At 43.3% G+C, this 11,725-nt stretch overlaps 1 long non-coding RNA gene across 1 annotated transcript; it reads right to left on the bottom strand.

Moving 5' to 3' along the window:
* Positions 1-8,690: 8,690 nt before the first annotated feature.
* Positions 8,691-9,903, bottom strand: LOC146822968 (uncharacterized). Its single transcript, XR_014961861.1, has 4 exons — positions 9,862-9,903; positions 9,033-9,092; positions 8,848-8,936; positions 8,691-8,757 (listed from the first exon to the last, which is right to left on the bottom strand). It is a non-coding gene; the product is annotated as an uncharacterized LOC146822968 (long non-coding RNA).
* Positions 9,904-11,725: the final 1,822 nt, after the last annotated feature.

The raw sequence follows: 11,725 nt of genomic DNA, 5'->3' as shown, positions 1-11,725 counted from the left end.
CAAAGCCACACTGAAAACACATTCCACTATAGGATGCAATAGATATTTTATCACAAGCCTGATGAGTTCTGATTACTCATTCATTTTCCTTTACAATATATGTAAGGTTGTTGATCATATGGAAACTGCCCTTGGCACTCAGGTAATCCTTTACAATCTTTTCTATTGCTTTATTTTACAATATATTTATCCTATGGAATTTCTTCCAACTATGAGTCTTGGTCCTTGATCTTACAACTCCAACTATCTTCAACTCGGAGTCCTGTGTCCTAGTCCAATAGCTCAAGAATCTATGTAAACTAATACAAATAAGAATTTATTTCAACGGAGAATGAAAATAGATAGCCTATGTTTGTACCGAGGATCCAGAACACTGGCGTAGGTACATTTTAAAGATTCTTTATATCTTGTTGCCGACTTATATTTGTCAACAAATGGTAGAGCAGAGGTCTTCAGACTTTTTGCTCTGCGCTCCCCTAAGCAAAATGTTTTGAAGTTGGGCCCTCCGCCAAAATTTAGAGGCAGGGCTTAGTACAGCTGTGGGTCTTATGAGAGGTACTTTTTCTATAGCTCATAATACACACTAAAAGTGAGACTAATAAAAGAGAAATCAAAATCAGAAATTGACTAAAAAACACTACTACCCATAATTGGGGTGCTGTAAGCACATCATAATCCTGGGGCCTGATGCAACTGCACCTGTTGCTCTAATGATAGGTACAGCTAAGTAGCAGGCTTTCTTTTCTGCCTCTTTCAACCATTCTCCACTAAGCCTGGTTATCACTCCAATCTTGAAAGATATTCTGTCCCTTTAAATGGAAAGAAATGGGCTCCCACATGTTTTTTTTTTTAAACACAATTTTGTTAAGTTTTTTAACAGTTCTTATAGCATCAGAGATACACAGCTTGCAATACAAAACGAGGTTTTGGACCAGTAGTCTTGTGATAGAATAATACAGCCAGACCTTAAGCGTATACATGAACAATTATGCATAATAACATTGTACATTACAGCGGTGTAGCAAGAATAATGAATTGGGGGTACCATTGTAGATAAATAGTCACATGTTATACAATTTGTGTCTATGCGATTAACTATAAATACTATATCTTAAACTGAAACTAGCCCCCTCCACCCGGTTTGCTGCCGCCGTATGCAATCATACTCATTTGAGAAGGTTATATTCTCTTGTTTAAAAAAAAAATAAAAAAAACATAAAATTGTACTAATTATATACATTTATATGCTCCTAGGTATGAACATATTGTGAAAGATATGGCATTATACGGGTTCGGTCGAATTAGCTAGTATGGATGTGGGAGTTGCGGGTTGTGTGGGTGTGCCCCGAGATATTGGAGTAGCCAGTGGATCTATAGCTTTCAAGGCTTCCAGCATCTTATCCCATTCCAGAGAGATGGGTACTTTACATAGGCCACAAAATTCTTCTTGCCTAATAATCGCACTCTCTGCTGTGCCCCAATGGGTAATTTTCGCATGCCAGGAAAGTGGTGTGGGAGGAGAAGCAGATTTCCATCTTATGGTGATGGCACATTTCGCTATTAGAATAGCCATGTCGGCAAATTTGTAAAAGACTTTCTGCCCTTTTGGACACTTGTGCAGACCCAATAGACAACTTTCCGCTGTCTCCCAGACATCCGTATCAGTGATTTCTTGCACTCTGTATCTGATTGTATGCCAAAATCCTCGTAACTGTTGGCAACCCCACAACATATGGAGTAGGTCAGCGTCAGCCTCCTCAAATCTAGGACATGGGAGTTGTGCATTCGAATACATACTATTAAGGCGGTGTGGTGTGAGATATGTCCAATGTAGAATCATGTACTGTATATATTTAAATGTAGCGTTTCTAGACACTTTCTTAGGGAATTCCAGTATGGAAGTCCACTCTTTATCCGTTAGATCCCTGCCCAACTCTGCGGTCCATTTCGTTCGGAGCGGGGTTGGTGGTATTCCAGAGTGTGCCTTGATGCCCCTGTATAACCAACGAGTAAGGTGACGTCCCTCTCCCATTATATGCACTGCATGGACTAGCTCATGGGTAGGAGGTTCAATCCCTTCAGGGGACCCGCAGTGTTTAATGTAATGAGAGATAGTGGCATGGAGGAGAAACAGTGTCGGAGGGACCCCTTGAGTGCGAGTGAAATTATCGTGGTCTGCTAGTGATCCTTCTATAAACAGTGTTCCAATCGTCATCACTCCATCTTGTGTCAATTGGGACACAACATGTTTCGAAATTATTCCAGTCGCAGTAGGTATCCCAAGCAAGGGGATATTGGGAGAATATGGGGAGACTCTTTTAGTATATTGGAGTGTCTGCCTCCAGTATGATAGAGCTGTTTTAAGCATGGGGAACTGGGCTCCCACATGTTGTCCCACTCTACGTATCAACGGTGCCCTCTGCTCTAACACCAGCATGGAAAATAAGCTGTCATGCCACATTTTGTACAGTAATACAATCATAATTGTGATTCAGTGGACCTCTCACACCCCTAGACCACAGTGTCACTGCACCTGTTTTACTGATGTTAGATACTGCCTTGCGACGCAGACGTCTTCTCTGCCCTTTGTTAAAAAATGGCCTGTCAACTTGGTTTATCCCCCCTCTCTACTATCTCCCTGAGCCCAGCTAAGGTGTTTCATCTGCTTTAATTATTCTCTCCTTTTGATCATTGGTCTGAGACCGAAAGAAACACTGACACAGTAAGGGTGCAATGGGCCCTAATGAAATAAAGGAAGGATAGTAAAACAGCCATAATTGGGGTTTAGTTGTCCCCTCACATTTCTGGGCTATGGTGCCACTGCACCAGTAGAACCAATGATACCTACAGCCCTGCCAACCAGGCTGTCTCATATGCCAACTCCACTGGACCATCACTCCTAGGCTTGAGGCCCAAAGCAGGCTGTCTGCCCCTTTGTTTAAACAAAAAAGGGGGGTGTTCCACAACTCAGCCACTGTTGCTTAGATTGATCCATGTGCAGCAAAGGCGAACTAGACCCTAATGCGGGCAAAGAAAATGGCCCTCACCCACCTTTTTGCCAGGAAGATGCCCATAATTGGGGTGCAGTGGCCTTCGACACACTCTTAGTCGCAGAGCTACTGCACCTGCTGCACTATTAAACAAGCCCAAAATTCCTCAGGGCAATTCCCTGAGAAAGCTGACTCGGTCCATTCGTAAACAAAAAACTAGCCACCACATAGCACCCCCTCCTCTTCTTGTCTCTTTGACGCTATCCATAGATCTCGCTACTTTCGACTTTCTTGAGGGCCATTACTCTGAGGTTCCATGGGTTCAGACAAGTTGACCCTGCTGGCCTCCCTCCCTGGCCTCCTCCCTGCCACCCCCTCGAATCACCTGAAAGGACATCTAAAAAGATGTCAAAGTGGGCATGATCTATGTGACCCGATGAGCCCATGCTTTTTTTATTTTACAAAAACAGTCCCCATACTTTTTTCTAAAGAAGTGGGATAAATGTGTTCATATGTGTTGATGCTAGTGTGTATATGTTGACTGCACAGGTGTTAAATGTACACATAAGGATGACACATATGAAAAAATACATATTATGAGAACTTTCCCATTATTGGAGTCTGGACCATATATGCCCAATGGGTAAATAGTAACAAAATGGACTTACCTGGATTTCGGCACCAAAAGGGTAATGTTCTTCGGGGTCAATATGCTGCAGTGAAGGGGGACCTTGGAGAAAGCGATCCACATGGAAGACTGAAGGGAAGAAAAGGAAATGGGAGAGTCGAGGTCGGCTGAGGGTTTCTTTAGGAGGACATTGATGACTGTTTGTTTCCATGGTTCCAGACAGGTGGCAGTTCTGATAAAAGTGTTGAGAAGGGGGGGGAGGGGGAGGCTCATTTATAAGGATCACTCCTTTGTCAAAGGCATGGTGGGGCAGGGATCCACTGGGGCCCAGGAGTCAGTGCTCTCATGATTGTTGTGGTTTCTTCTGTGATAATTGGATCTCATGTAGTGATTGTGTTGTCTTCGTTTGTCACTGGGAGACTTCTGGAGAGAGTCAGGGGGTACCGTTGTGGTGCGAAGTTCTTGTATAAGCATGCGATTTTGCTGCAAAGGAAGTTTCAGAGGTTGTTACTCAGTTATTACTCAGATCTTGTGATGGGTTGATATTGCGCTGTGGGTGTGGTGAAGTCCTTGACGATTGCAAGGATTTATTTGTTGCTGTTGGAGGTGCAGTTTATTTTTTAGACTAGGGCCTACCGCTCAGTTTCTCAGATAAGCTGGTGGTACCTTCTCTGGACAGCTCTGAAAGCATCTTTTTCTGCTTCCTCTTTGCTGGCACTCCATGTTGTTTGCAATGTTGTTTGGTCATAATGAGCTCTTCTATGCACCAGCTGGCTTGTGTTCTAGTTTTTGCTGTATGCTAGTTTTTGTTACATGTTACATGGGGGTCAGGGTGTCAGTGAAGTTGATGATGCACTTTTGATGTTTTTGATGTTGTGTGACAGGAGCCCCATTGGTTCCAGTTTGTTTTTGTGGAGAGCAGTCACCCAATCCGCTTCTGTTAGGTTGTTCCAGTGTAGGAGTGCTGGGCCGACTAAGGGAGTCTTCTGTATGGTGAATGTTAATTGTGAAATTCACTATGGCGGGGTCTGTCCAGGTGATTGGTCTTCGTGTGTTGATCACAATGTTGATGAATGTGAAGAAGGGATCTAGGATGTGTCTGGCAGCGTGGGTGGGTTGCGTGATGCATTGGATTAGTCCCAGGTTTTCAAGGTTGTCAAGAAGGGTCGCTGAGTTGGGGTTAGTCCGGTGTTCTCGATGTTAATTGAGGTCTGCTAGGAGAATGATAGCGCTGGAGTCGAGGCCCAAGGTTGGGGGCTGGTTGTTGCTCGTGAAGTTGGCTCAGAGGCCTGGGGTGATACACTACGGTGCCACCCAGGGTGAAGTTTGCTCTCATTTGTAGTTTAAAGTGCAGATGTTCCATGTAGTTTGTTCTGGCTTCTACTGAGGTGGTGCAGATTAAGGTGTCTTTGTAGACAATGGCGATTCCCCCTCCGGGCCTGTTTAGGAGGCCTTGCTTGGTGATCTTGTATCAGGTGGGGATGGTAGTAGTGATATCTGTAGTTAAGGCTGTGGTCAACCATGTTTCCATGCGTAAGAAGAGGTCTGGAGCATCATCGTGAAGCAGGTCTCAGATATCCATGTCCTGCTTGCTGAGTGAGTGGGTGTAAGGCACCTGTGGTAAAGCAAGCTGTTGAGAAAAACAGCAGCTTCATAACACAGGGTACCTTGGACAGTGTATTCTAGCTTGGACTGCAGCAAGGGGTGCGATGAGATGGCATGGTTAGCGATAGCATCGTCTGCTGACTACCTGTGTCAAAATCACAAACATTGCAAGCATTTTGATGATGTACTTTATTAGATTCAGTTGTACAAATGTTAATGTCAAGGTTGTGAAAGATGCATCACATTTCTTTTGGGTAACATACTCATTGATTTAGTACTTTCTACTACAACAGGTGTAGTAGAATGTAAAAGGCGGGGTTCCAATGAGTTAGAAGCTGCTGTATGAGGGAGATTATTACCTTGCCAACAGACCCTCAACTTCTTGCAGGCTTTTAAAAAATGGATAAAATGTGTATAAATATTATGCCAGATGACCAGTATGTCAACCTATTATAAGTCTTTAGCATTGAATTCTTCTGAAATGTTCCATTGAGAATACTGCAATAGTTGCACGCAGACAAATAACTTTAAAAGTAGTTCAGGTGGTGGTTATCCTCTCGTCAAGCCTCTTGAAAGCGACACTGTGTGGGGTGATGTTCTTCTAATCACAGAGTTACCATTGGTCCACATCTGTTGTCATATGGAGGGTGTGCACAATGGACTCCTCCAGTGCTTCAACAAGCAATCCAACAATTAGCTGTGCCGGTGTCCAGCTCGGAAAACTCTCTTTCAGACAAATTGTCACCACAATTTCCAGGCCCTGCTCTTCTTCCACCTAAGAAATGAGAACACATCAAGCACCAACAAGCATTATGATTAGCTTTCCATTGTATAAAGTGACAGTTTGATGTTTTTGGTATTACAGTCTTTCGTTGCTAAACTTAGCCACAATGGTGACACTGCCACCATTATTTATTTCTGTTATGTGGTAGTCCAGGGTCATGAAGGGGCGACATCATTTTTCTTGTGACAACTAGATTTTACTAATGCTACTTGCTAGTTGTGAACACTTCAACGTGTTGATGAGTCTTGTGAATTGCTAGGAAATTCCAAAAAAGAAATGTGTTCCTTTTTTATGGCGCCAAACCAGGACTTTCTCAGTGAGCTTAGGAGGAGCTATGTAAGTAGGAATAAGGTCGGGATTGTTACTGTTGATGCTGCTGGTTTCACTTCTGTGGCATGAAAATGGAGCCAAAAAGGATGACGACTACAATGCTGCACTTCCTCATTACGACAACACATAAAGTGGTGGATGGAATGTTTGAAATAATGTCAGCCACTGGTAATTACTCTAGTCTGCTTTCCAGCCCATCACTTTGTAGCTTGATTGTGGCATTACAGACAGGATTCATCTATAAGTAAATCAGTCTTGGTCCCAGCCCATTAGAGATGGACCACACCAAACAGCCATGCCAGGTCCTCTTTGAACAAACGACAAACAGTCCCAGACCAGTTTCGTCCTTGTCCTTGCTGCACCTCCTAATAGGGGTGCAGTATGAGTAATGGCACAGCGGGCTCAAGAACCACATGTTGGTATACCAGTTCTGCTTTGGGAGACTCAGTTAAACAGCATAAATAGTCATGAATGGATTGCTTAAATTAACCTCTGCCACTGGTAATTACTTTAGACTGCATTGCAATTCATCACTTTTTACCTCACCTATTCCACTGTAAACAGGGACCAGCATTTCCAGTTCTTCATTTTCAGCTCCTCTCTGCCATTACAGACAGGGATCTGAAAATGAGTCTTGGCTCCAGCTCACAAGCAATGGTCCAGAGTAAAGCGTCATTGAAGGTCCGCTCGGAATGTAAATGTAAATGCCAACATTTGTAAAGCGCACAGCTACATCCAGAGAGGTGTCCCGGCACTGGGGGCCGTCAAGAAGATTAAGCAAGCTATTGCCCAGAGTCACATGGTGCTGGGCTAACCTGCCCCCAGAGCTGGGGATCGAACCATGAACCCCGTGGTCTGGAATCAGGCACCCTGGCTGCTGCACCACACCTCTTCTATGAGAGCACTACCACTGCAGGCCGGTTTATGCCTTGTTGGTCACCCATCCAGTGGCAACACAATAGTTCCATAGCCCCTGCGTTCCAGAGGCCCCCCTCCAGCACTGTGCACAGGCTGTCCTGAGAGCTCCTGACTGGGTCTGGAGCATGAGGGGCCTCCTCCATGCACCTTGCAAGGGGGCACCCTGAGGTTTTGTTACGCCACTGAGTGTAACGTGAGTCCAGTGGCACAGCGAGGACTAATTTCAGTTTTGGTGGGCCTCATCATTAAAGCCAGACTTAAGTTGTATGGTACAGAGACCGTAGGACATTGGACTGAATTCCAGGCCATCGGTTTTAGCTTGTTAGTGCCGTTACAGACATGGATGAACCACATGCAAGCCAGTGTTGGCCCTGTCCCACAAGGCACAGTCTATACAGAGCTACCAGGCCTGGTCTGCTCTCAGAGGGAACACAAGCAACCCTAGGCTGGTTTTGGCCACAGAACTCAAGCTCTGCCTCACAGACAAGGCTTCAAAAATCCAAATATGGGCACTGGTTACTTGTGTTCTGGTGCAGATGTGACCTGCCAGTTTGAGCTTAACTGTTCTTATTGGAGCTGGACTAAGGCAGTTTTGCATAAATGGATTGGTCCATCTTGGATGGCACTGTGACCATAAAAAATGGACTGGAATGCAGTCCGAGTAATTACCAGTGGGTGATATTAGTTCAAATACTCCATCAAGTTTTTGTTATTCTCAGTGAGGTGTCTGAGTTATGCCCAGACGTCAGTTTCATGGTCTCAAGGCCATCAAAGAGAAGCTGCACCTCGCGGATGAAGTTCGATAAGTCCAAAACCGTCCTAAGGTTGCTGGTGTTGCCATTTATAGAGGACATGGCCAGGCACTTAAGGCTGGACTGTTATTAGACCAGGACCAAGATTAATTTGCATAAATTTGAACTCAGACTTTCGGCTGTAAAATGTTATTTGAACTGTGACCCTAATACTGTCACTACTTGGTCAACCATTAACGATAATGGGGCAACCCAGTAACCCTCAGAACCTGGGTAAGATAGTGTGTGCAAAAAACAATGGTTCTGTCGGAAAATGAACAGGCTAACTTAATAGGTACTGAATACACGTTAGATTCTCAAGGACACACACAGACCAAAAGAAACAGGACAGAATCCAGGTCACTTGATAGAATGATGTTAATTAATGTATCAAAAACACCAAAAATATTTACAGGGTAATCCAACCAACAAACACAGGATGTAGTGAAACAATTAGTGAAACGGTGATACTTAGCACAAAACACATCACATATAACGAATATGTACAATGAACAATACATAAAAATAATCAACAAACAAGGTCCTATTTACAATACATAAGCCACTTAAGGGTTCAAAGTCTCCTCGTTATCTAAGTGGATTTGCATGTGACACATAGGACATGTAACGTCGACGTTTCGACCCTGGGATAATTGTGCCAATTATTACGCATCGGATTGGGTCTTCATCAGGACAGACGGGGTTGGGGACCTGTAAACGCAAGGGATATGGTGTCAGGGCCATGTGTGTGTTACATGTAATGGAAATAATTAATTTCCCAATTACCATCAATTGTCTCACCTGGGGAACCAATTTAAATTGTAGGAAAAGGATTCCTGTTGTCGCAAATGCAGATGGCCAACATCAAATGTTGAAATACTAGTTTAATCCTGCAAAAGATTAAAGGGGAGGAACTGATGTAAAATCTGGACAGGTTGCGTTGGAAATGGTGGAAACATACCTGTGCGCACAGGAGAAAAACATACCTTTGGGACGGAGATATGATTTGGGAGGAGGAGTGGTGCTGTCTCTACAATCGCCACAAACTGAAAAAACAAAGGGCAAAGAGGAGTCTGAGTGATTAAGGAAGATTAATCATTTGGAAAAAAGACGCCTCTATCAATATCATCTACTCGTGTAAAAACGAATAATTAAGGAAGAGGAAATTGAAGAACATGCGTTGTTCAAAATCAGGATGTAATGTCACCCAGACACATGATACTAAAGTTTTGGAGGTGACTGATGCCATAGCGCAAGGTGTCACAATTATGCGTAATATTTATCAGACGCACACCGAATAATAAATTGTTGGAGGTGCATAATGTCAAAAGCGCAAACTGTCATACTTATGGTAGGGCGAGAATAGCCTGATACCAATATATGAGTAAAGTTGGTGGTTGGTATTGCCATGTAAAATCCTATACTAAACCAAGTCCGTGAATGCAAAGGCAAAAGACAAATGTATCACGGCATATTTTAGTTAATAGCCGGCGTTGTTACCGTGTAAAGATATTGTAACATTTATACTGGGGCGCGTAGTTGTTATCCCCCATCTACAGAATAATAAAAAGCCAAAGGTGCCTAATGCCAAAAAACACAAGTTATCACAAATAAGGTGGGGCGTGAGTGTTATAACTTTATGGTTGAACCTGATACCAATTCATGAGTAAAGACGACTATTACCATATATATTTTCTAACTAGACCAAGTCCTTAAAAGCACCACAAGAAACAAATCAATCACGGCTAATTTAACACGCATTGTGGCCGTGTACTCCGTTCAATCAATGAGCCAGACGGCGCGATGTCGACTTACTTGGAGTCCGTGAATGGACATCTGATTCCGTCTACGGCTCAGCTGCAACTGACAGCGAGCTCCCGCCCTGAGCTAACTATATGACGTAGTAGGAAGCCAGGGGCGCGCGGCTGTTAGAATGAATCAGCAGAACGGGGAAAGCCAGGAATGGAATTGAGGGCGGGCGCCAGCAGAGTGCTGACGAGCTGGTTGAAACGGGAGGAAACATGCCGAAAACAAATTCATTTATTTTTATACAAGTTATGATGCCTCAATGCGGTAGTGAATGCTTGATAATTAACATATTTAAGCATTCATTACACACATCGTCTATTTAGGAACACGCGATGTAATTAATGCGGGAGTGATGTGACCTGATTCAGAAGTCACATGAAAAATGTAATGGCAGAAGTTATAGTAAGCCTCATCCGTATGAAATTTAACATATTTGGGCATTCTTACATGCAATGTCCCTGTTAGAAGCAACAATGTGGTTCATGCGGGTGTGCTGTGAAATCACCTTATAGTAAGTTTCTCAAACATGACATGGTTCTGAAATCACATGACAGGTGTGGTGGCAGAAGTCATAATACACCCCATATGTATAATAGGATGACACATTACTTTTTGAAGGTATATACATGGAGCTAGACTTGCACAAATCATACTTATACAGATCGCAATTAAGGGCACATATTTATCACATATCCAGAGATGTCAACATGAGATAAGTAGGCCTTAGCAAGAGTTACGCTAAGGAACGTAAACATAAACATAAACACAGCATGCTTAATGAAACATTACTTTATGTCATCAAAAGTAAAATTTAAAGTTTGCTCATTTGTAAACAAGTTTCCTCATGTTCATTCAGCCCACTATTGGTGGCATCCAGAAGATGGATCCAACGACACTCTTTAAAGTTGAGAGAAGTGCCCATGTTACCACCCCTTCTGTGTAATGTGACCTTCTCAAGCACCCACCACTCTAGATCTTGATGTGTGTGTCTTTTGTTCGTATAGTGTTCTACCAATGGAGCCCCAAGGGATTTACATTTGATCCTGCTCTGGTGTTGTTGGATCCTGTTTTTCACTTTTTGTGTAGTCTGGCCTACATATATCAGTTTGCAGGGACATCTAATTGCATAAATCACGTTTTGACTGTTGCAATTTGAAAAGTGGTTCAGGGAGTACGTCTTTCCCAAGTGATCGAAGCTGGTACCCACTTTGGTGTTCGGACAGACCTTGCAGTGACCGCATTTGTGATGTCCATGAATTTGTGGTAGTTGTAGCATAGATCTTACATTAGGTGTTGGTGGGGGTTCCAGGTACGAGGATACTACAAACTCCTTAACGTTTTTGGCACGTTTGAACGCAAACATAGGGACTTCAGGATAGCCAATCTCAGGGCCCACCAGATTCCAATATTTTCTAATGACTTTATTGATTTCATTACTTCTGGTGTTGAATGTAGTGACACAGATTAGTCGCCCCATTTCTTCATTTTTGGGTTGCACCTCAAGAAGCGTTTCTCTGGGCCTGTACCAGGCCCTTTTTCTTGATCTGTTCAGCAAGCCTTTCGGGTATCCTCTCTCCCTCAGTTTGGCAATCAGAATGTCAGTTTCCTTGAAGTAGTCACTTCTTCTTGAACAGTTGCGCCTCAACCTTAAAAATTGTCCATACGGAAGATTATCCCGTAGGTTTCTGGGATGGTGAGAGTTATATTGTAACAAGGTGTTACGGTCTGTAGGCTTCTTGTATAGAGACATCAAAATGCTTCCGTCTTCCGCTTGTAAAGTCAAATCTAAAAACGGTATTGATTCCCTGTGGTGTGACATGGTGAATTGAATGTTATGATTCTGTGAGTTCAACCAAGTTGCAAAGGCTAT

The sequence above is a fragment of the Triturus cristatus genome, chromosome 5_2, assembly GCF_964204655.1.
Source record: "Triturus cristatus chromosome 5_2, aTriCri1.1, whole genome shotgun sequence".
NCBI lineage: Eukaryota > Metazoa > Chordata > Amphibia > Caudata > Salamandridae > Triturus > Triturus cristatus.
This window is presented reverse-complemented; position numbering and strand designations above follow the sequence as displayed.